The sequence below is a fragment of the Urocitellus parryii genome, chromosome 1 (genome assembly GCF_045843805.1).
Source record: "Urocitellus parryii isolate mUroPar1 chromosome 1, mUroPar1.hap1, whole genome shotgun sequence".
In the NCBI taxonomy this organism is placed as follows: domain Eukaryota; kingdom Metazoa; phylum Chordata; class Mammalia; order Rodentia; family Sciuridae; genus Urocitellus; species Urocitellus parryii.
The window spans coordinates 129,254,639-129,280,522 of NC_135531.1; the positions used below are offsets into that span (position 1 = coordinate 129,254,639).

At 38.2% G+C, this 25,884-nt stretch overlaps 1 pseudogene; it reads right to left on the minus strand.

Moving 5' to 3' along the window:
* Positions 1 to 11,216: 11,216 nt before the first annotated feature.
* LOC144254167 (olfactory receptor 1D2-like) lies at positions 11,217 to 12,158 on the minus strand (annotated as a pseudogene).
* Between the last annotated feature and the right edge of the window lie 13,726 nt (positions 12,159 to 25,884).

The following is a 25,884-nucleotide window of genomic DNA, read 5'->3' on the forward strand; positions in this document are numbered from 1 at the left end:
CTCTGCTCTTTGTTAAGAACAGATAAAATTTTTTTCTCAGTACCCTCCTAGCTCACTTGGCAGAACATCCTGTCCTCCCAAGGACAGCAGACACCTCGATTTCAAGCTGTCCCACTGTTACCTTATCTAAACTTTGAAGGAACCTCTCATTTGCGAGCAAGCCCCAACAAAGACAACAAACATCTTGCATGCAAGCATGATTTGCTGTCACCTTATCTAGACCTTGACAGAATATCCTGTATGTAGGCAGACTCCATCAAGGGCAATAATAATTATGTGTTCAAGCTCACAGTCACATCTGATTCTCTACACCAGTGGAGCTGCTGTGTCATATAGTAATCAAGACACTCTGGATTTTCAATGTTTGCCAGAGGCCCTGTATTGAAGGCGTGGCCCCCAGCATGCCTATACTGGGAATTATGAACACTTCAAAAGGTAAAACATAGTAGGACATATTTGGGTCACTAGGAACATGTCCCCAAAGGGAATTGGATTCTCAATCTCTCTCATTTTCTTTTGATCCTTGACCATAAGGAGAGAAGCTTTGTGCAATTATTTGCTATTAACCATCTTGTGCTGCCTTGTTTCAGGCTTCAATGTTATGGGACTACTCGATCATGGACTGAGACTTCCAAAACTATGAGTCCACATTAGTCTTTTTTTAGTTGATTATTTCAAATATTGCTTATAGTGGCAGAGAGCCAGATAACACAGTGATTCTCTACTTAACTTTTTGAGGATCCATCAAAATGTATTTGCCATTTTGTATTCCCATTAGCAAAGCATAAGGATTCCAGTTCCTATCCTCAATAATACTTGCTATTTTGTTTTGTTTTGATAGTAACCATTCTAGTGGGTATAAAGTGTTATTGTGGTTTTGACCTGCATTTCCCTAATGGCTCATGATGTGGAAAATCTTTTCATGTGCTTGTTTACCATTTGAATATCTTTATAGAAACATATGTTCACCTACCCATTTGTGAATCAGATTGTTTTTTGTTGTTGAATTGTAAGAGTTCTTTGTATGTTCTGAATCTTATTTACTTACCAGAAATATGATTTATAACTATTTTCCCCCATTCTTCTGTAATCTTTAATACTTTTTTGGTAGTGTTACTTTATGCACAAGTTTTAATATTGTTGAAACCATTATGTCTATTTTTTCTTTTGTTATCTATGCTTTTAGTGTCATACTTAAAAAATGATGACCCATTTAACCTCATGAAGCTTGTCTTGAACATCTTCTATTGTGATTGTGTTGGTTTTAGCTCTTAAATTTAGGTTTTGATAAGTTTTCATAAAAGCTACTGCTCCATAATTTCTTTGTTTGTAGTGTCTTTGGCTGTATTGTTATGGTGATATTGGATTCATAGAGTGAGTTAGTACACATTTTTTCCTCTAATTTTGACAAGCTTGGGAAAGATTGGTATTAATTCTTAAGTATTTTTTAGGAACATTTATCAGTCAAGCCATCTCCTCAATTTCCTTGTTTGTTATGGGTTGATTCAGTTTTTCTATTTTTTCTTGAGTCAATTTTGGCAGTGTGTATATTTTTAGGAATTTGTTATCTGATTTGCTGGCATTTAATTTTTCATAAGATTCTATTATCATTTTTTATCTTTTTAAATAATTGGCAGTAATGGCTTCACTTTGACCCCTGATTTTAGTAATTTGGGTTCTCTCCTCTTATCTTCATCAATCTAGCTGAAAGTTTATCATTTTTGTCGGTCTTCTGAAAAGACTAACTTTTGGTTTTTATGTTCTCTGTTTTTCCAATCTCTGTTTCATTGATCTCACTCTCATTTTAATTATTCCCTTCTTTCTTCTAGCTTTAAATTTAACTTGTTGCTCTTTTTTTTCTAGTTCATTGAAATTACAGTAGTTAGGTTATTAATTTGAGGTCTTTCTTTCCTTAAAAAAAAGTAGGTATTAGGGCTGGAGCATACATGAGATTTAATCTCCAGTACCAACAAAGGAAAAAACATGTAGGTGTTTATAGCTGTAAATTACTTTTAGCGCTGTCAGCGCACCCCATACATTTTGGTACGTCCTTTTTTTCATTCACCTCAAGAAGGAAGAGCATGAGAAGAAGATTACCATGAAATAAGAAAAAGAGGAGGGAGGGAAAGGGAGGGAGAAGGGGAAGTGCATGGAAGATGGAAGGAGACCCTCATGGGTTCACAAAATACATATACTATGGTGGAGGGGGAAGGGGAGAGAGAGAGAGAGAGAGAGAGAGAGAGAGAGAGAGAAATGTCACAGTAGAATGGGTAGACAATAGGAAAGGGATGGAAGGGGAGGGGAGGGGAGGGGGGATAGGGAAGGCAGCAGAATACAACCAACACTAGGATTGCTGTATGTATACACATGGGTGTATAACCAATGTGATCCTGCAATCTGTATACATGGAAAAATGAGAATTCATACCATATTTGAATCAAATGTATGATATGTCAAGATTATTGTATTGTCTTGAACAACTAATAAAAAAAGATATTTTCTAATATCCTTTGTGATTTCTTCTTTGATCCATTGGCTGTTTATTGTTTAATGTCCACATATTTTTTAGTTTTTCTGTCTGTTTTCCAGTTGATTTCTATTTTTTCTGTGAGAATTGGAAAAGATCCCTTGCATGGTTTTTGATCTTTTATCCAACTTACTAAAACTTCTTTTATGGCCTAAACATATGGTCTATCCTGAAGAATGCTCTATGTGCCCTTGAGAGTAACATTTGGTCTGCTGCTGTTGGGTATCTGTACATTAGGTCTAATAGTTCTACAGTGCTGTTTAATCCTCTTTCCTTATTAATCTATCTGGTTGTCTTATCCATTATTGAAAGCGATATATTAATGCTTCCAACTATTTTTGTAAAACTGTCTGTTTCTCCTTCAAATTCTGTCAATTACTGTTTCACATGTTTTGAGGTCCTCTACTTGATGTGTACAGAACTATAATTTTTAATTTTCTTGCTGAATTGAGCCTTTTTATCAATATTTAAGATCCTTCTTTTCTTTTTTTGACTTCAAGTGCATATATTTTTTTTTCTGACACCCATACCATCTTTCTTTGACTGGAATATGTTTTTGTGGAATATCTTTCTCTATCCTTATACTTTAAAGTTCTTTGTATCTAAAGAGAGAGTTTCTTGTGCACAGTATATAGATAGGCCATATTTTCCCAACCTATCAATTTCTATCTTTTCTAGGATAGTTTAATTAATTTTCTTTTAAAGTAATGCTGATAAGGATTTAATTTTGCCATTTATTCTTTTTTATGTCTCACATGGTTTTCCTTTACTATATCTATTACTGTCTTCTTTTGTGTGAGATATTTTCTAATGTACTAATTTGATGCCTTTATTACTTTTTTTTGTTTGTTGGTTGGTTGGTTGGTAATACTGAGGATTGAACTGAAGGCCTTAGCCTTGCTAAGCAAGGTTCTCTACCACTGAGCTACACCCCCAGTCACTTTTTTTTATTTTTTGAGAAAGGGTCTCACTAAGTTGTGCAGGCTAGTGTTGAACTTGAGATCCTCTTGCTTCAACCTCCTGAGTAGCTAGAATTAGAGCATGCACCACTGCTAATGGTGCTTTCTCAGTTTTTTGCTGTGTGAGTTATTTTTAAATTTTTGCTTGGGGATTACAAGACAATCTTATTTAATATCAACTAAGGTTCAATATTATACAAGTTTTGCTTCTATATAGTTTCATCCCTCCCTTTATGTTGTAGTTGACAGTAATTATATATCAATTTTTATTTTACAAATATTTTAAGATGCTCTATTGTGTGTGTGTGTGTGTGTGTGTGTAGTTGTAGGGGGGACACAATACCTTTATTTATTTATTTTAATTGCCAATATTTTATTTTATTTTATTTTATTTTCACTGTGTTCCAATAAACTTTATTTGCAGACAAGATTTGGCCCTGATGTAGAATAAATGCCTGGCATACCATGCCTAATAAATATGCATTGTTATTTTTTTCTTTTTTTCTTTTTTTTGCATAGCCTCTCCTGTCATGGGCAAGCTCTGCTTTTTTATTATTAGTTGTTCAAAACATTACAAAGCTCGTGACATATCATATTTCATACATTTTATTCAAGCGGATTACGAACTCCCATTTTTACCCTATATACATATTGCAGATTCACATTGGTTACACATCACTTTTTTACCTACTGCCTTACTAGTTAGTGTATGTTGTATTCTGCTGCCTTTCCTATCCTCTACTATCCCCCCTCCCCTCCCCTCCCCTCCCCTCCCCTCCCATCTTCTCTCCCTACCCCACCTACTGTAATTCATTTCTCTCTCTTGTTTTTTTCACTTTCCCCTCACTTCCTCTTATATGTAATTTTGTATAGCAATGAGGGTCTCCTTCCTTTACTATGCAATTTCCCTTCTCTCTCTGTTTCCCTCACCCCTCTCATCCCTGTTTAGTGGTGATCTTCTTCTCATGCTCTTCCTCCCTATTCTGTTCTTAGTTGCTCTCCTTATATCAAAGATGACATTTGGCATTGGTTTTTTAGGGATTGGCTAGCTTCACTTAGCATAATCTGCTCTAGTGCCAACCATTTCCCTGCAAATTCCATGATTTTCTCATTTTTTAGTGCAGAGTAATACTCCATTGTGTATAAATGCCACATTTTTTTTATCCATTCATCTATTGAAGGACATCTAGGTTGGTTCCACAGTCTAGCTATTGTGAGTTGTTCTGCTATGAACATTGTTGTAGCAGTGTCCCTATAGTACGCTGTTTTAAGGTCTTTAGGGAATAGTCCAAGAAGGGGAATAGCTGGGTCAAATGGTGGTTCCATTCCCAGCTTTCCCAGGAATCTCCATACTGATTTCCAAATTGGCCACACCAATTTTCAGTCCCGCCAGCAATGAACAAGTGTACCCTTTTCCCCACATCACTTGTTGTTGTTTGACTTCATAATGGCTGCCAATCTTACTGGAGTGAGATGGTATCTTAGGGTGGTTTTGATTTGGATTTCTCTGACTGCTAGAGATGGTGAGCAATTTTTCATGTAGTTGTTGATTGATTGTATGTCCTCCTCTGAGAAGTGTCTGTTCAGGTCCTTGGCCCATTTGTTGATTGGGTTATTTGTTATCTTATTGTTTAACTTTTTGAGTTCTTTTTAAACTCTGGATATTAGGGCTATATCTGAAGTGTGAGGAGTAAAAATTTGTTCCCAGGATGAAGGCTCCCTATTTACCTCTCTTATTGTTTCTCTTGCTGAGAAAAAACTGTTTAGTTTAAGTAAGTCCCATTTGTTGATTCTTGTTATTAACTCTTGTGCTATGGGTGTCCCATTAAGGAATTTGGAGTCCAACCCCACAATATATAGATCAGAGCCAACTTTTTCTTCTATCAGATGCAGAGTCTCTGATTTGATATCAAGCTCCTCGATCCATTTTGAGTTAACGTTTGTGCATGGTGAGAGAAGGGGATTCAGTTTCATTTTGTTGCATATGGGTTTCCAGTTTTCCCAGCACCATTTGTTGAAGATGCTATCCTTCCTCCATTGCATGCTTTTAGCCCATTTATCAAATATAAGATAGTTGTAACTTTGTGGATTAGTCTCTGTGTCCTCTATTCTGTACCATTGGTCTATTCACCTGTTTTGGTCCCAGTACCATGCTGTTTTTGTTACTATTGTTCTGTAGTATAGTTTGAAATCTGGTATAGCTATACCACCTGATTCACACTTCCTGCTTGGAGTTGCTTTTGCTATTCTGGGTCTTTTATTTTTCCATATGAATTTCATGATTACTTTATCTATTTCTACAAGAAATGCCTTTGGGATTTTGATTGGCATTGCATTAAACCTATAGAGAACTTTGGGTAATATTGCCATTTTGATGATGTTAGTTCTGCCTATCCATGAACAGGGTATATTTTTCCATCTTCTAAGATCTTCTTCTATTTCTCTCTTTAGGGTTCTGTAGTTTTCATTGTATAAATCTTTCATCTCTTTTGTTAGGTTGATTCCCAAGTATTTTATTTATTTATTTTTTTTGAGGATATTGTGAATGGTGTGTTTTTCCTCATTTCCATTTCAGAAGTTTTTTCGCTGATATACAGGAATGCCTTTGATTTATGCGTGTTGATTTTATATCCTGCCACTTTGCTGAAATCTTTTTTTAGTTCTAGTAGTTTCTTTGTAGAGTCTTTTGGGCCTTCTAGGTATAGAATCATGTCGTCCACACATAGTGATAATTTAAGTTCTTCTTTTCCTATTTTTATGCCTTTAATTCCTTTCATCTAATTGCTCTGGCCAGTGTTTGGAGGACTATATTGAATAGAAGTGGTGATAGAGGGCATCCCTGTCTTGTTCCAGATTTTGGAGGGAATGCCTTCAATTTTTTCTCCATTCAGAATGAGGCTATCCTGAAGCTTAGCATAGATAGCTTTTACAATGTTGAGGTAAGTTCCTATTATCCCTAGTTTTTCTAGTGTTTTGAACATAAAGGGATACTGTACTTTGTTGAATGCTTTTTCTGCGTCTATCGAGATGATCATATGGTTCTTATCTTTAAGTATATTGATGTGGTGAATAACATTTATTGATTTTCATATATTGAACCATCCTTGCATCCCAGGGATGAATCCTAATTGATCATGGTGAACAATTTTTTTGATGTGTTTTTGTATCCCGCGCCACTCCTGAATCCCTCCGTCTGACTATTGCGATCAAGGGAGAGCTGGGAGGGGCCCTTGAGGTTTCCCCGCTGTGTGGAGAGGTTACACATCTGTCACCGCTGGTTTCAATGAAGTTATCTCCTCCGCCGCATTCTGGTGATATCAGTTCTCTGCCATGTTGGTATCCCATGCGAATGGCAGCAGTTCCTTTCCTTTGCCGGGTGACCGAAGCAATGGGTGGGTCCTGACCGGCTCTCCCAAGCCCTGTCTCAATCCTGTGGCCACTGCCTATGGAGGCTGGTTGGTATTAACCTCCACAGGATCAGGCAGGACCGGGACTGACAAGGTGTTTCAGGGGGATCGTTTAGCACTGAATCACAGCGGTTTGTCTGCAAGACGCAGGCAAACGGGAGCCTGAATTCAGCTGCTCTGGGCTCAATGTGTGTTCTGAGAGGAGCAGACTATTCACCCCAGATCCATGTTAGCTCAGCCATGCTTAGTGATCCTGCGCAAACAGCATTTAGACGGTTTAAGACTCCCTATGCCCGTGCAACTGGAGAGGTCAGAGACTTGATACCTCCATGCCCGCCGCCATCCACAATACCTTTATTTTTATGTAGTGCTGAGGATGGAACCCATTGCAACCTGCCTGCTAGGCAATTGCTCTATCACTGAGCTACAACCCCAGCTTTAAGATATATATTTATATATTGAATGTCCATCAACCTAGATTTTGTTTTCTGTAATCATCTTTTAAATTATGTAAGAAAAATTGTATATATATATATATATATACAATTATGAATAATTGTATATATATACATATACATACTTATACATATATAAATTTCTTAAGCATTTGTCTGGAAATGTATTGATGTGTCCTTCATTCTTGAAAGATACTTTTGCCAAGTATATAATTCTTGGATGACAGGTTATTTTCTCCCAGAACTTAAAATATATCATCCTACTGCCTGCTGCCCTTGTTTTGGTCACATTCTGTTACATGGTCCTCCTTGAGGATGATTTATGCCACATTTTGTTCTCTCTTTATAACTGGAGCATACTTTCCTGTTGCCCTGTGTTTTGTAACTTTTTGTTCAGAATTGGGCATTCTGAATGTTTTGATCTGATAACTGAAAATCATTTCTCCTGGTATTCAGGGATTGCTGATTTTACTTTTTGAGTTCTGAAGCCAGAGATTTGTGACTATTCCAAGCCATATTTGCAAATTGAGTTTTCTTTTTTACATGTGGTCACTGAAGTTTTTGTTGGTCAGCAGTGATTTGACAAAGATTTCCTTAAATATATGTCTCCAAAAAATAAAAAGCTGGGGGGGGGATGAGGGGATGGGATTTATCTTTTTACATCATCTAACAAATGTCACTGAAGGTCAGGGAAGTCATTGCAGCTGAGTGGGAAGAAATCAAGGCAAATGCCTGAACCGTTGTTGTTGTTGTTTGGAATACCATCAGAACAACTAAACTGTATAACCCCAAAATTGTCCAGGAGAAGGCCTCCACTTTCTGCCCCAACAGCAGCCAGTCATGCTGGTGGGACTGAGAAAAGGAGGGACAGTTGTTAATTTATGTCTGCCTGTCTTTTATTAAAGAAGGGTAAAATCTTCTGTGTCAAAATACTCCACAGTAATATGTAATAGGTATCTGATTTTGTTCCAGACTTCTGAAAAAGTAGAGTCCATTTGCTCATTGTTTTGATGGGAAGACAACCACTCGGGCTCCCCATTTCAACATTTTGCATGACATTTCTCTCTCCATTCTAGTTTGCTTTGTAGAATTGCTTCTTTTATTTATTTATTTTTTAAAAAAATAATTGACAGCAGAATGCATTATCATTCTTATTACACATATACAGCATGATTTTTCATATCTCTGTTGTATATAAAATATGTTCACACCAATTCATGTCTTCATACATGTACTTTGGATAATGATTCCCATCACATTCCACCATCCTTGCTAACCCCCTGCCCCCTCCCTTACCTTCCCACCCCTTTGCCCTATCTAGAGTTTGTCTATTCCTCCCATGCTCCTGCTCCCTTCCCCACTATGAATCAGTCACCTTATATCAGAGAAAATATTCAGCATTTGATTTTTTGGTATTGGCTAACTTCACTTAGCATTATCTTCTAATGTCATAATCTTATTCTCTTTTATTGCTGAGTAATATTCCATTGTGTATATATGCCACATCTTTTAATCCATTCATCTATTGAAGGGCATCTAGGTTGGTTCCACAGTTTAAGTATAAACACTGATGTGGCTATGTCCCTGTAGTATGCTGAAGTCCTTTGAGTATAGCTCGAGGAGAGGGATAGCGGGGTCAAATTGTGGTTTTATTCCCAGATTTCCAAGAAATCTCCATACTGCTTTCCATATTGTCTTCACCAATTTGCAGTCCCACCAGCAATGTATGAGTGTGCCTTTTTCCTCACATCCTTGCCAACACTTATTGTTTTTTGTCTTCATAATAGCTGCCATTCTGACTGGAGTGAGATGATATATTAGAGTTGTTTTGATTTGCATTTCTCTAATGGCTAGTGATGATGAACATTTTTTCATATATTTGTTGACTGATTATATTTCTCATCTGAGAAGTGTCTATTAAGGTCCTTGGCCCATTTATTTTATTGGGTTATTTGTTTTTTTTTTTGTGTGTGTGTGTGTTTAGCTTTTTGAGTTCTTCATATACCTAGAGATTAGTGATCTATCTGGTAGTTGCTTCTTTAAGCCCTTCTACCATCATGCTGTTTCTCCCTCCCCCCACTTCCTGCCATTAGGTCTGCCTCCTGAATCAAGCAAACAAAAGGGGCATGCCATCACAAGCTCTGTGCAATATATATGTTTTTTTTTTAAAATAAAATTGCTTTATTTTATGGATTATACTGCTTTATTTTAAATAGTTTTTATGATAAATTGCTTTATTTTATTGATAATAAAAGACAATTTAAAAAATATTTTTATTTTTTTTCTGTAAAGGATTTGGATTTTGTTTGTTTTATTTGTACAGAAACTATGCCAGGATTTTTAAAAATTCTGTGTGCTAATACATAAAGATACAGATGTGACCGCCATGAGGGAAGAAGTTTCTATACTCCCATATCTAGCAACAAGAAGCCTGGACATGTGTGGTAAGGTCATGGGGAAGCACCAGGGCCGGTCAGGAAGTAGTGGAAGAAAGAGGAAAATATAAGCATGAGCTGTGATTTTTTTCCAGTTATGTTCAGGATTACAAAGAAATAATAGAGTTAGGATTAAGTTGTTTGAAAAATTTCAATGAATTCTTAGACATAGCAACTTGTCCCACTAACTAATCCTGGGTTGGTTTTGGCAGGATATTATTAGACAAGAACATAAAACGCTGGTGGAAGACATGGGATGGTTTGGCTTCTGGATTGGTTGCTTTGCGTATGAAAGCACCTTTCTGGATGAATTGTTTGCTATCATTTGGAATGAGCTAAGGGGTAGAGATGAGGGGTAGTCTCTCTCCTATCATGGAGGCTGCCAATTTCAAACATGATAGAAAAAAATTAAAAAGCAGCCAATTAAAAAAAAAAAAGATGTTGAACCTAGAGATCTGTGTTCTTCAAAAATATTTGATATTTGCTCTAATGTGAATACTTTACTCAAGTGCTTTATTACTTCTTTTGTAAAATTTAGAGTATTTTGGCTTTATTTCATCATCAACATACATTAATTTTATAATGAACAAAGTTTGAACATTGTGAATCTTTTCCAGCACACTATATTCTTATGGAGGAAAAATAAATCCCAAATGAAATCTCTTTCTAAAAAAAATAAAGTCTGTTAATGCAAGGAAAAAGGTTTACTCTAAAATAACAAGGTGACCTCTTAACATTTGTTATTGTGGAAAAATTAGAATCAGGTATTGTGGCCTGCCTGCAAGTTCTTTTTCCATTATCCACATCTTCCTTTCCCTTTCTTATTGCTTTCTTTGAGGTGGTGGTAAATATAATCCTAACAATGAAATGAACAGGACAGCAACAAAAAATAGCTTTTTTTGTTGCCTTTCCAGCCTATTTTCAAGTGGGCCACCACTGAGATGTGAACAGGAGGTGCTGAGTAGGGCTTCTGGAAAAGCCCTCAGAAATGATAAACCCCTTTGTCCATCCTCTTCTTTCTTGGGGCAGAATAGGATGGTTGGAGCCTCAGAAAGAATCTTAGAAATATGAAAATAAAAGCCTCACTCCATGGATCATGGAAGAGGTGAGAGACCTTGAGAGTCTCATTTCTAGCCTGGGGATTTCTACTCTGGATGTGTCATTATGGAAGACAAAGATCAACTTTGGTTTTGTTTAAGTCAATGTAATTGGACTTTTCTATTACCCTGCAGCTGAAATAGATTCCCAGAAATACAAGTAATTATCTCTTCTAATTCTCTCTTCTGAACACAATGAAATTCCCTTCTAATTTCTAGTTTTTTAAAAACAGTCCAAGTTGTTGTGTGGAGGAGGTGGTGTTAAGATGATGTGAAGTCTGTTCTGTTTCCTTCTACTGTATGCCTTTACGTGTGCCAGCCCAGCTCTCACCACCACTAAGAGGATCTTGAATCCCTGGTGAAGAGTTTTCTCACAGCCTCCTTCATGTCCTTGTTCCTTAGGGTATAGATGAAGGGGTTCAACATGGGGGTCACCACAGTGTACATGATGGTTGCCACTGTGTCCTTGGCCGAGAATGAGTCTGGAGGTCGTGTGTAGATCCCCAGGACAGTCCCATAGAACAGGGCGACCACAGACAGGTGGGAGCTACATGTGGAAAATACTTTGTGCTTCCCTTTGGCAGAGGGAATCTGGAGGACAGCTATGGCTATGCGGATGTAGGAGACCATGATGAGCATAAAGGGGGTCATGAACAGGACCGTGGCTGCTAGGAACACATGCTGATTGACACGTGTGTCTGAACAGGCAATTTTCATGAGCAGGTAAGCATCACAGTAGAAGTGTGAGATCTTCCAGGTGGAAGAGCAAAAGGTCAGCCTGCTCATGAGAAGTGTGTGGAGCAGGGAGATGAAGCCAGAACAGACCCACACAAGAGCTGCCTGCCCACCACAGAACTGAGGGGTAACGATGGTGTAATACTGCAGGGGGTTGCAGATGGCAACATAACGTTCCAGAGCCATGGCAGCCAGCAGAAAGTTGTCCACGTTGGCAAAGGAGATGAGGAAGTACATCTGAGTCAGACAGTAGGGGTAAGAGATGGTCTGTGTTCCTGCCATGTGGTTGACCAGGAGCTTGGGGATCAGATTGGTGGTGAAGCAGATGTCAACAAAAGAGAGATTGGTGAGGAAGAAGTACATGGGAGTGTGCAGGTGCGGTTCACAACAGATGACCAGGATGATGAGTGTGTTCCCAACCACAGTGACCAGTCACATACACAGGAAGAGCCAGAAGAGGACTTGTTGCTGCCCAAGGTCACTGGTGATGCCAAGCAGGAGGAACTAGCTGAGTCCTGTCTCGTTCTCCTTCCCTCTAGACATCCTACTGAAACATGAGGAGATAACATGGAAATACACAATACAGAGAGCCTGGATTGTTGTATGCTCAGAATTTGGAACAAAGCTCTTTTGTAAAAAGGTGAATGAACAGTTTTCTATCTATAAAAATTGCCACTTTTTACTGAGTGCTTATTGAGTACAATCATTATAAGATTTTACATGCATTTTCTCTTAATTCCTACCTTAAAAAAATAAGTGCTTTTATTTCCCTTTTTTTTTTCAGATGGAGGCAGTGAGGCTTAGAGTAAGGAACTGGCTCAAGACCACACTGATAGTGATTGGCAAAGGACTTTGAACCCACTGTGGTCTGAATCGGAGCCTGTGTTCTCAGTCAGCATGCTGCAGACTGGATGGTCTGGTCATTTTTCAGATGCAGTGTCACCATCCCATCTTGACCTCAATTTAGCCAGGATGCATTCATCACACAGCAGCTGTAAGGTGAGGAGAGCAGTGGAAATTGGAGACGAGCCCTGATCTCAAAACTCTGACTATTAAGTAGGCAGGACCTGCTCAGAGATGCGTGGAAACATTCTGAAAATTTATAATGGGACCTGTGACTAGCACATGGACAAAGCTTAGGACTGGCTTTACTGGCTAGAATCCTGTAGGCCACGGTGCTCAGTTCTTTGTGTAAATTTCTCCAAGACTGTTCTGGTTTGGGTCACTAGTAAATATAATGAAACACTATTCCCTGCCTCGCCTAACTCAGTGATGAGCCATGTAATCTGGCACTGCTTCTGCTCTGCTCTGGCCCTTCCTGTGCATTTATAAAGTACAGGTGACTCCCCAATTCCCCTGCAGAATCAGGGCTTTTCATTTTTAGAATTCCATCATGTAAAACCCAAAAGACAAACCTCACACAGCCTTTGCCTTGCACATAACAGGTTCAAGAAAACTCATAATTGCATCTGTCTCCCCTGGTCCAAGCCACCAGCATCTCTCACTCAGGACACTGAAGAAGCCATTTCCACTTTTTTTAGGATAACTGTTTTTTCAGCAGCTGGTATGATATTTTAAAAATTCAAAGCATTATACTGTTTTGTGCAAAACTCCCCAAATGAGGCTCATTAGACCCAGACTGATCTCCATCCTCCTAACCATAGCATTTCCTGACCTGATTCTCTTTAATTTCTCTGACTGTATCTCCTGCCAGGCACATGGCATTTCAGGCCCTTCCAGACTCAAGACCTTTGCACTGGCTATGTTCCTGACCTGGCAGTCTCTTTGCCTGGGTCTTCATGTAGTTGATTTTTTCTTTCACCAATTACATAACACTTCTTCAGACAGACTTCTGTGAAAATATAAGTAGACTCACCTCTGACAAATCTTATATGATTAGCTTTATTGTATATTTAGCATGTAGCTCTGTGTAAGGTCTTCTCCTTTGTTGACTCATTATGGGTGTCTTATGAGGCTGTGTGTTCCTGAGAACAGAAAAACACCTGTCCCATTCACTGTTTTGTCCTCAGTGTCTGAAATAATACTCAGCAATGGTAGATGCCCAGGACATTAGTTAAGTGAAAGAATGAACTTTCCCAAAGCTCTTGCATACCAGAATCTGCTAGTTTAAAATGCAGCCATAGTGTTTCATTAGAAATGTTTGGTTGTGGTTGAGGAGTACACTTAAGAAGTAAAATTGGCACTTACAGCATGAAATGTGGGCCTTAGTGTGCAGTGAAGTGGTGGCTGTGCTGAGTCAGTGTCAATGGGGGAAGCTCAAGGTCACCTGTCCACAAGCATTTCCTCAACTACACCTTTGAGGAGGATGACTTGTGTGACATCCATGGAAACCAGAGTTTGTGTCCACTGTAGATCAGAGGGACGGCAAACCCCCTTCAGAAAACACAGACCAAACTCTGCCCACTGACAATACTGATGCATTTTAGAAAGCACTTACTGGACTTACAATGGATATGTTGGAAGCCAGGGAGAAGCTAACAAAATTGAGACATGTTGGAAATCCATGAGGAGTCTTACTGGTGCATAGTGCCTGGCTTATGAGGAAAGATATAATGGGGAATGTAGTACAATAAAATGTGTTTGAAAGGTTTTCTTTTAAAAGTTCACATTGCCTTGTGTTTTGCTTAGTAATATCAAATATAAATATCAAATGCTCTTTATGTTTGAGCATGACTTTATACCTTGAAGGACCCCTCTCTTGTCTCCATTCCAATACCTGCACTCTGCTGGTGACAGGAAAGTGGAGCTAAGAAAGATGACGAGGGGGGGGTGGTGGTGAGGGGGGGCTGATGTTCCTAATCCTGATTTGAATTATGTGTAGTCTAGAAACAGATTTGATTCTGGAGCAAATTGTTCTTCTCAGTTTCAGTATACAATGGGGTGATGTGGGGAGAAATGGGAGAGGTTGTATTTAGGGTGTCTGGAAGTCCTGATAAATGGAAATCAGAGGGTAAATAGAAGTGCTGGGGCTGCTGCACCCTTCATTCTGGATCACATCACATATTGTGCAGAATACTGAGAGATTGCAACCTCCAATACCAGACCCTCTCACACTGAGTAGAGTCTTCACATAGAAGATGATGTGATACCAGGTGTGAGCCTGGTGGGGTCAGTCACCAAGCAACTCCCCCATCCCAGCTTTCCCTGGTCTTTCCCAGCTGCCAGAGCTGATCTTAATTCCTTTCCCTGAATTCTGGCACCGGAGTCTTAATTTCTTCCCTCTGGAAGATGACTAAAGGTTCTGTGCAGAGCTTTGGTGGGGGCTGTGGTAGGTAAGATGAGTGGTTCCATCTGCCACACATGGAGAACCCTGGCTGGAACATCCCTGGAAGTGATGTTCCCACTATGTGATCACCATGGGGAAAGAACACCTACTTATCCCCCAAACAGTCTGTTTCTCTGTGCACTTTATGTTTCAAAAAGTCTTTGGACTCAGGATGTCCCTGAGATCTTATTTAAGCCCCCCCCCCCCAGGGGTTGTTGTTTAAAGCCAACTTGGCCCAGTTGTTGTGTGGAAGATGAGATCTGCTTTGGGGACTTTGGCGACATGGGATCTGCAGTTACCCAGGTGAGGTTGGACATAATAGGACTAACTGTTCCAAATACTGGTGTGGTCGAATTTGTACTTCTTCTTTCTTATGGAGATAATTGATGTAGCTTAGTACTCTGAGGCCTTGATTAAATAATACCCCAAAATATTCAGTTGATAAAAATCTGCAGAGTTTCCCCCATGCATTACCTGATTTAACTTATGTGCCACTGGATAGGGTAGCAAGTGCAATCACCCCCATATGTAATTAAGGCAAAAGTCAGCAAGTTTGGAAAAAGGATCACATGGTTTCAGACCCATTGGTAGCCTCCCCCTCTTTTCTCACTGCTCTGTGGTGTGGGGGAAATACCTGAGGTCCTGTGCAGCACAGTCTGTCTTCTTGTCCTCTGGGCTGCAACACTGTCTGCACATGGGAGGGGATTTTATGTTCTCTACCACAGAGTGAACCCCCAAAGCTCCCTATTACTGGCAATCCACAAGGGAGTTTGTTCTGCAGGTCATAAAAAAATCAGCTCCCCTAGGAGCTAGAGAAGAAAAAAAGGGATGAGTCTGCACACTGTAGGACAAGAATAGAAGTTTTTCCTGTTTGAATTTTTTTAAAAGTGATATTTGCTGCGCCCCTCCCCTGACTCAGGCAATGGCAAGGCCCTACTGAGGTGGATGGCGCAAGGTGTCCATCCTCTGGAGGAGCGCAGTATGTTTCTGGGAATGGGCTGATTTGTTTTTGTATTCCTTTAATAAGTATAGTTGTGATTTCTCATATAACCATTAAGTATGAAGGAAAAATCATGACTTTCCCAAATAATGCAACTACTTCTAAAACATAGATCTGTTTGCTCTAAATGCAATGATTCAGCTGTGGAGTGTAATTGTTAATGTCTAATGAAAAACTCCCTGTATTCCTGTCAAGGAAGATTTTGAGAAATTAAATTAAAATCTAGAGAAGAAAAATTAATGTTAAGAAGATAGATTAGTGCTTAATACTGAGCAACTTGTTCTTGTTCCTGTACACAATGGTTTGTGCTCTTACTTTTGTTTGATTAAAAGTAATAACAAATCAACCACTTGCCGTAACCATGGCACCGATTCCAGTCAGTAAGTCAAGAAACAATAGTCAAGGTATAGGCCAATAGTTTGGGACATTTGTAACTATTATTAAAAGTTAACTAAGCAGAAACAGCTCAAAACAAAATGAGAACTGAAAGTACAAATGCTTGTTTATCCATAAGTCAAAATACATTCTTCTATTCTAATTGTAACTACGTAATATTTTGTTTCTTTGAATAATGATTCCTGTTTTGTAACCACAAAGTACTGTGAGCCTGCCAAAATGAAAAGTATATATGATCAACTTCACAAGTAAAGATTGGGATCAACACCTTCACTTTGGTGTCTGTGTTGTTTCTCCACCCCCTCTTTCGCCGACTCCTCACCATCCGTTCGTCTCCTGAGACCCCCTGTTGGAGCTGGTCTCCGACAGATATTTATTTAGTTTTTCAGAAATCAATTAACAAATTGGCAAAAAGCAAAATAAACCAAAATAAAAATCTGACATGTTATAGGATAGATCCTCTCTAAGTACAAAAGCATTTATTAATTAATATAAAAATAAATTTTGTCATTTTTTCCTTTTTCCCCAACTATGACTACATGGATGCTTTGAGAAGCTTGAGATTCTAAGAAAATTCCACAACTAAACCAGCTCCTACAATGTGACTGAGTGAGATGAAGGTCCCACTAGCATAGAGAAATTTCTTTCCTGGGAGATTCTGAACAACTAGACCCTTAAGAACTTCAAAAACAAGTTGGTTTCATTAGAATGGGGAACATGAGGAAAATACAGTCATTGTTCACTAAAGCATGGTCCAATTTGAGTATGAGTACTCTTCAGAGTATTCTGCAGATGCTCAGGTGCCTTCTATAAAATGATATAGTACTTGCATGGAATCAGCACACACCCTCCTGAACACTTTAAATCACTTCTAGATTACTTATAATTCCATGCAAATGTATCTTCCTTTATTTCTCATGTTATTCACTCTTTTGAAGAAACTTTGACAAGTATTTTGCACTATGTCTTTCTATTTGGGGATCTTGGACTTCTTCATTTTTACTGTCATAGCTTTTGGGGAATAATTCCACAGAGGTTAAGTATCCTCATTACATCCTACAAGGGATATATAATACCCAGGATGGTTGAATATAGGAAGTACTATTTCTGGCTGTTCTATGCATGAATCCAAGAAAGCAGTCAGGCAGCTTTTTCACAAGGTCTCACCTAAATGGAATACAACACCTCAGAGCATGTGACAGGATCCCTATACAGTAGATTTTCACAGAATCCACCAGAGCTGAGAAAACTCAGTGTTCCAGTAAGACTCCAGACTCCAGACCCAGTTCAAGCACATGCACAGCCCTCAAGTGGCATACAAGATTCACAAAATCAGCACTACTGCAGAACTCCAGACTACACTCTTCTCCCAAGCAGGTCACCCAGCTGCATTCTAGCCACAGCACTAGAACATCCCAGCTCCCCCCACCTCACTAGACACCTGGGTGCTGGAAGCAGATTGACTCATTCTTGGAAAACCTTTATCACCATTTTCAGGGGGGGGCATGGATATCAGCTCAGGATCTCTGACTGAACAACTTCCCCTATCCCACCTGTGATACCTTGGCATAGTGTCTACCCAGCACAAAGACCAATCTTAGGTGAACCAGAGCACAGTGCGACCACGGCACCACCCACCTGGTGCAAGCCTGTGGGCAAGAGGTCCAGCAGTTGATACCTGATAAGCAAGAGAGGGGAGGGGTCTAAAAACCTGGATCAAAACAGAGAGACCAAGATTAGGGAAGCTCCAGGCAGGAGAGGGAGACAATACCAGAGACTCAAGTCTTCTCACTCTGTTTACCTACACTGAACCTGAGGGCAGAGACTCCAGCTTAAAATAGACAACTCCACTTACTGGAAGAGAAGAGAAGAAGGAAGGAAACAAAATTCTAAGAGTATTTTTTTTCCTTTTTATCCTTTTTCTTTCTTCTCTATCCTTCAGTCCTCTGGACCTCACAACCCCAACATATATGAAACCAAGAACTTCACATGAAATAGAACTTTGCGAAGTGAGTCACCAGTATAATACAATATAGAGGAATTGCATAAGCCCCCTTTCTTTTTTCTCTTTTTTTCTTTCTTTCTTTCCTTTTTTCTTCCTCTCTTTCTTCTTCTTTCAACCTCCAGATTTTACTATTTTTACATCCTATAATTTTCTAAATATATAAGTGTGATTTTATGTACTTTACTGTCCTCCCATAAACTTTTCTATGCTAAATTACCTCCTGTCTATTCCCCTATAATTAACCCTCTTGATTAGCGTTCTCCAAATTTCCTAAGTTATATTAACCCCATACCCTCACATCTTTTCCCCTTAGCATAATGTCCTACACCCAACCTCAAGTTCTCTTTCAGCCACCAGAAACTGTACATCTTTTATGAAACTACTTATTATATTTTATATAATAATTGAATCCCTCATTTCTGGACATTGAGATTAAGTATAAATGTCTTAATAACAATAATTTCTTCATAGGTGATGTATTGTTGATATGGGGATCTGTTAACATTGTCATTCCCCACAAAGGAGGGATTTTGGAAACATACAAGAGCACTACAAATCTATAGGGCAAAAACAATAACACACCAGTCCCATAGAGCTGGAAAGAAAGAAATGCGAGCAACATAAAAAGACAAGAGAAGAAAGTACCACAAACAATTAAAGACAACACATTATTAGGAGAATTGACAGCTATAGCAGAAAAATGACAGAGAAACACTTCAGGACATACATGAATAAAATGTTTTGGGATCTCAATGAAGACATAAGAGAAAAATAAAGGCAGTGGAAGATCACTTTGACAATCAGCTACATAAACAAATCCAAGAAGCAAAAGATCACCTCTACAGTGAGATAGAGGTTATACAAAAAAAAAAAAAAACCACAGAAATTCTTGACATGAAAGAAATAATAAACCAAATTTAAAATTCAAATAGACATCACCAACAGAGTAGACCACTTAAAAGATAGGACATGAGACAAGCAAGATAAAGTATACCATCTTGAAAATAACGTAGACAGCACAGCAAAAATGGTGAGAAACCATGAGCAGAACATCCAAGAAATATAGTATAGAATAAAAAGACCAAATTTAAGAGTTATTGGGATAGAGGAAGGCATAGAGGTCCAAACCAAAGGAATGGGCAATATGTTCAATGAAATAATATCAGAAAACTTTCCAAACATGAAGAATGAAATGATAATCCAAATCCAAGAAGCCTACAGGACACTGAATGTGCAAAATCACAACAAATCCATACCAAGACACATTATAATAAAAATGCCCAACATATAAATAAGGTCAGAATCAGATTAAATATAGGGGTAAACCAATTAGGGTAACAGCAGATTTTTCAACACAGATCCTGAAAGCTAGAGGATCCTGGAACAATGTATTTTAAGTTCTGAAAGATAATGGATGCCAACCAAGAATCTTGTATCCAGCAAAATTAAGCTTCAGATTTGAAGATGAAATAAAAACCTTCCATGATAAACAAAAGTTAGAGGAATTTATAGCTAGAAAATCAGCACTACAAAACATCCTTGGCAAAATACTTCATGAAGAGGAAATGAAAAACAACAATGAAAACCAGCAGAGGGTGGTAGTACCTTAAAGGAAAACCTAATCAAAGAGGAAAACCAAGTCAAGTTAAATAACAAAAATAAACAAATATGGCTGGAAATACAATCCATGTCTCAATAGTAACCCTAAATGTTAATGGCTTAAACTCACCAACCAAAAGATATAGGTTAGAAGATTGGATTAAAGAGAAGAACCAACAATATGCTGCCTACAGGAGACTTATCTGATGGGAAAAGACATACACACACTGAAGTGAAAGGTTGGGAAAAATCATACATTCTCAGGGACAGTTTAAACAAACAGAGCTTTTCATACTCATATCAAATAAGGTAGACTTCAAGCAAAAGTTAATCAAAAGGGATAAAAAAGGACACTACATACTGCTCAAGGGAACCATTCACCAACAAGACTTAACAATCATTAATATATAAGTCCAAAATTAATAATACCAATACTCTACAATTTATTTCAGGAAATAGAAATAGAGGAAGCACTTCCAAACTCATTCTATGAGGCCAATATCACCCTGATTCCAAAACCAGACAAAGACACTTCAAAGAAAGAAAAACTTCAGACCAATATCTCTAATGAACATAGATGCAAAAATTCTCAATAAAATTCTAGCAAGGTGAATTAAAAAACATATCAAAGAGATTGTGCACCATGATCCAGTGGGATTCATCCCAAGGATGCAAGTCCGGTTCGACATATGGAAATCAATAAATGTAATCATTAAATCAATAGGCTTAAAGATAAGAATCATATGATCATCTCAGTAGACACAGAAAAAGCATTTGACAAAATATTGCACCCCTTTATGTTCAAAACACTAGAAAAACTAGGGATAACAGGAAAATATCTCAACATCATAAAGGCTATCTACACTAAACCTCAGACCAATATCATTCTAAACAGAAAAATTGAAGGCATTCCCTCTACAATCTGGAACAAGACAGGGATGCCCTCTTTCACCACTTCTATTCAACATAGATTTTGAAACACTTGCCAGAGCAACTAGACAGATGAAAATAGATAAAAGGGATAAATTTAGGAAAAGAAGAACTTAAACTAGCACTATTTGCTGCCAACATGATTCTATACCTGGAAGACCCAAAAAACTCCACCAGAAAACTTCCAAAACTAGTAAATGAATTCATCAAAGTAGCAGGATATAAAATCAACACCCATATATCAAGGGCATTTCTGTATATCAGAGACAAATCCTCTGAGAAGAAAATGAGGAAAACTACTCCATTCACAATATCCTAACAAAAAATAAGGTACTTGGTTATCAACTTAAAAAAAGAGATGAAAGATCTATACAATGAAAACTACAGAACCCTAGTGAGAGAAATCAAAAGAGATCTTAGAATATGGAAAGATCTACCTTGCTCATGGATAGGCAGAATTAATATTATCAAAATGACTATACTACCAAAAGCAATATACAGATTTAATACAATTTCAAACAACGTCCCAATGGCATTCCTCATAGAAATAGAAAAAGAAATAATAAAATTTATCTGGAAAAATAATAGACCCAGAATAGCTAAAGCAATCCTAAGCAGGAAGAGTGAAGCAGGGAGTATCAATATACGAGAACTTAAAATATACTACAGAGCAATAGCAACAAAAACAGCATGGTATTGGCACCAAAGCAGACTGGTAGACCAATGGTACAGAATAGAGGACATGTAGACTAGCCCACAAAATTACAGTTATCTTTTATTAGAGAAAGGTGCCAAACACATGCACTGGAGAAAAGATAGCCTTTTCAACAAATGGTGCTGGGAAAACTGGAAATCCATATGCAACACAATGAAATTAAACCCCTATCTCTCACAATGAAATGCAACACAATGAAATTAAAACCCTATCTCAAAACTCAACTCAAAATGGATCACGGACCTAGGAATTAAACCAGAGATTCTGTGTCTAATACAAGAAAAAGTAGGCCCTAATCTCCATCATGTAGGATTAGGCCCCAACTTCCTTAATAAGAATACTTTGGTGCAATAATTCAAATCAAGAATAAATAAATGGGATGGAATCAAACTAGAATCTAGTTTTCTCTCAGCAAAAGAAATAATCTGTAAGGTGAACAGAGAGCCTGCATCCTGGGAGTAAAATTTTACCCCTCAAATGTCAGATATAGCACTAATCTCTAAGATATATAAATAACTCAAAAAGCTAAACACCAGAAAAAAACAAATAACCCCATCAAGAAATGGGCCATGGACCTGAATAGTCACTTCTCAGAAGATGTTGTACAATTAATCAACAAATATATGAAAAAATACTCATCATCTCTAGCAATCAGAGAAATGCAAATCAAAACTACTCTAAGATATCATCTCCCTCCAGTCAGAATGGCAAATATTATGAAGACAAACAACAAGTGTTGGTGAGTATGTGAGAGAAAAGGTACACTCATACACTGCTGGTGGGGCTTCAAATTGGTGCAGGCAATATGGAAAGCAGTATGGAGATTCCTTGGAAATCTTGGAATGGAACCACCATTTGACCCAGCTATTCCTCTCCTTGGACTATACTCAAAGGACTTAAAAACAGCATACTGCAGGGACACGCCATATAGACATTCATAGCAGCACAATTCACAACAGCTAAACTGTGGAACCAATGTAGATGCCCTTCAGTGGATGAATGAATAAAAAAATAGCATATATACACAATGGAATTTTACTCAGCATTTAAAAAGGACAAAAATTTGCATTTGCAGGTAAATGGATGGCATTGGAGAAGATAATGCTAAGTGAAGTTAGCCAATCCCCAAAAAACAAATACTGAATGTTTTTTTTCTGATATAAGAAAGTTGACTCATAGTGGGGTTTGGAAAGAGAGCATGGGAGGATTAGATTAATTCTAGATAGGGAAGAGGTGTGGGAAGGAAAAGGAGGGGGCAAGGATTTACAAGGATGGTGTAATGTGATGGAAATCATTATACAAACTACATGTGTGTGAAGTCATGAATTAGGTGTCAACATACTTTATATACAAACAGAGATATGAAAAATTGTGATATACATATAGAATTGTAATGCAAAAAAACAAAGTACATGTGTAAAGGCATAAATTGGCATGAACATAATTTATATACAGAGATATAAAAAATGTGTTCTATATGTGTAATAAGAATGTAATGCATTCCACTACTGCCGTGAATTTAAAAAATAAGAGTAACACAGAGAAATGGTGTTGCAGATTCTGTGGGGTCGTGCCAACTGTGCCCTCACTGTGCTCCAGGTTGAGTTCTGGGTTTGAGACGGGGGGAGAGAAACAGTCCAGATCTGTCCTTCACACCGGACAACCCACTGAGGAAACCAGCAGCCACCATCTTGGAGAGCTGACATCACCATCTCCGGTTTCTGACAGATCGCAACAAGTTCAGTGATAGAACAGGAGACATATTGGAACTATAAAAACCAAAACAAATTTAAAGGAGAAAACAGAAACACAGCAGTCAAACAGAGTTGGAAAGTAACGTGAGCACCATGAAAAAACAAGGGAAAAAAGGATTACACACAATGCGGGACAACTTAAATTCACAGGAGAACCTAGAGGCATCAGAAAAATGAACAGAGAAAGAACTCAAGGCATACCTAACTCAGATGGAATGGAATCTTAGAGAAGACATTAGACAGCAAGTCCAAACAATGAAAGTATAGTTTGAAAACGAATTACACAAGCAAATTTGAATGGCAAAGAATGAGCTTAACCAGGAGATAAAGATTTTTTTAAAAAATCAAACAGTAATCCTAGAAATGCAGGAAACCATAAACCAAATTACAAATTCAAACGAGAATATTACAAATAGACTAGATCAAATAGAAGTCAGAACATCAGATAATGAAGACAAAGTTTATCAACTTGTAAAGAATATAGTCAACACAGAAAGGATACTAAGAAATCATGAGCAATCCATCCAAGAGATATGGGATGTCATAAAAAAAAACCCACAAACTTGAGAGTCATTGGGATAGAAGAAGGTGTAGAGATTCAAACCAAAGGAATGAACAATCTATTGAATGAAATAATCAGAAAACTTCCCAGATATGAAAGATGGAATGAATTGCCAAATCCTGGAAGCCTACAGGACCCCAAACATACAAAAACGTAATAAACCAACTCCAAGACACATAATTATGAAGATATCCAACATACAGAACAAGGAGAGAATATTAAAAGCTATGAGGCAGATTACATTCAGGGGTAAGCCAATTAGGTTGATGGCTGATTTTTCATCACAGACGTTGAAAGTGAGAAGATCCTAGAACAACGTATTTCATTTGGGAGAGTTCCCGGGGAGTGTGCATGGAGTGCTGTTGGAGTTCAGGCAATAAAGTTTCCTGTTTGAACATACAAATGCTTTGTGGCGGCTCTGTGATTTGTGCCCAGCCAGACTGCAGCATTTGGTGGCCCGTGCAGGGAACGCCTGAAGCTTCGGGGTAAGTGAAATTGCTCGCCCCTGAGGGAAGGCAAGAGAATGGGTGACCATTTTAAAAAATAATGTGTTCTTGTTTTGATTTGTTTTGTTTTTGTTTCAAGCTGCCTGTCCCTAGAACTTTCTCAGGCACACTGAAAAAAAATGGTTGGTTCAAGGTTTGAAGTTGGTTGGCCCTGAGGAGAGATAGAGATAGACCATGAATATACATTTCAAGAAAATAGGAAAATTGATACAATGCATTTTTTTCCATTACGGATTCATTTTGTTTCAGTTTTATTTTGTGTTATCTTTATAGTAGAAATATGGGATCAGAAATTAGTAAAAAAAACAAACCAAAAGAGTCTTAAGTAAATTGTTAGACATTCAGACTATGGTAGACAACATATTAGATCAAGCAAAAAAAAAAAAAAAAAGGTCTCTTGAGCTAGTCAGACAGAGGAAGAAAATTTAAAGGGAGAAGGGCCATCAGGAGGAAAAAAGTTACAACAGGAGGCTGCTACTAACACCTTTCTATCACCAGAGGGCATAAGTGTGAAACCAACAGCTCCACCTATAGAGACAACATATGCTGGGGGGCCCCCAACCCCCATAGTTGATAGATGGGATTCTGAGATGGGACCTCAAAGATTAGCATGCCCTGTACTTGAGCAGGCAGAAGGGCAGCGAATTCACCATGCTTTAGATTTCAAAACAGTGAAGCCGTTAAAGGAGGCTGTAACAACCTATAGTCCCCAAGCACCCTTCACTGTAAGCTTGGTTGAATCCATTACCAACTTGTACATGACACCAGCAGATTGGGCTAGTATGTGTAAAGCTGTGCTAAATGGAGGACAATATTTGTTATGGAAGGTTGCCAATGAGGAATTTTGCACGGAGATGGTTAGGCAATATGCAGCAGCCGGTTATCCTCAGAGAAATCTAGATATGTTGTTAGGAAAAGAACCTTATGAGGATCAGCAGCAACAAATTAGATATGATCCTGCTATATACACACGAATTGCTACAGATGCAGTTAGGGCATGGAAGACTTTACAAGGACATGGAGATATACAAGGCCAATTATCTAAGGTAATACAGGGAGCTAATGAACCTTACACTGAATTTGTAAATAGGCTTATTCAAACAGCTACCAGAGTTTTTCGGGATACAGAACAAGCAATGCCATTAATAAAAAAACTGGCTTATAAGCAAGCAAATAATTGGTGCAGAGAGGTCATTAGACCACAGAAACATGAAGATTTAAACACATATATTAAATTATGTAGAGACATTAATGAACAAGGGCAAGTCTTGGCAGCTGCAGTACAACAGGCTTTAGATGCCAGGCCAAAAACATGCTACAATTGTGAACAAACAGGACATTTTAAAAGGAATTGCCCCATAGGAGGAGGGTTTAACAAAACTAGGTATCAAAGGGGTAGAATACTGGGTATTTGCTTACAATGCCATAGAGGGAGACATTGGGCTAATGAATGCCATTTTCAAACCACCATAGAGAGTACTCCATTGTCAAAAAACAGACAAAGACCAGGTGTTTA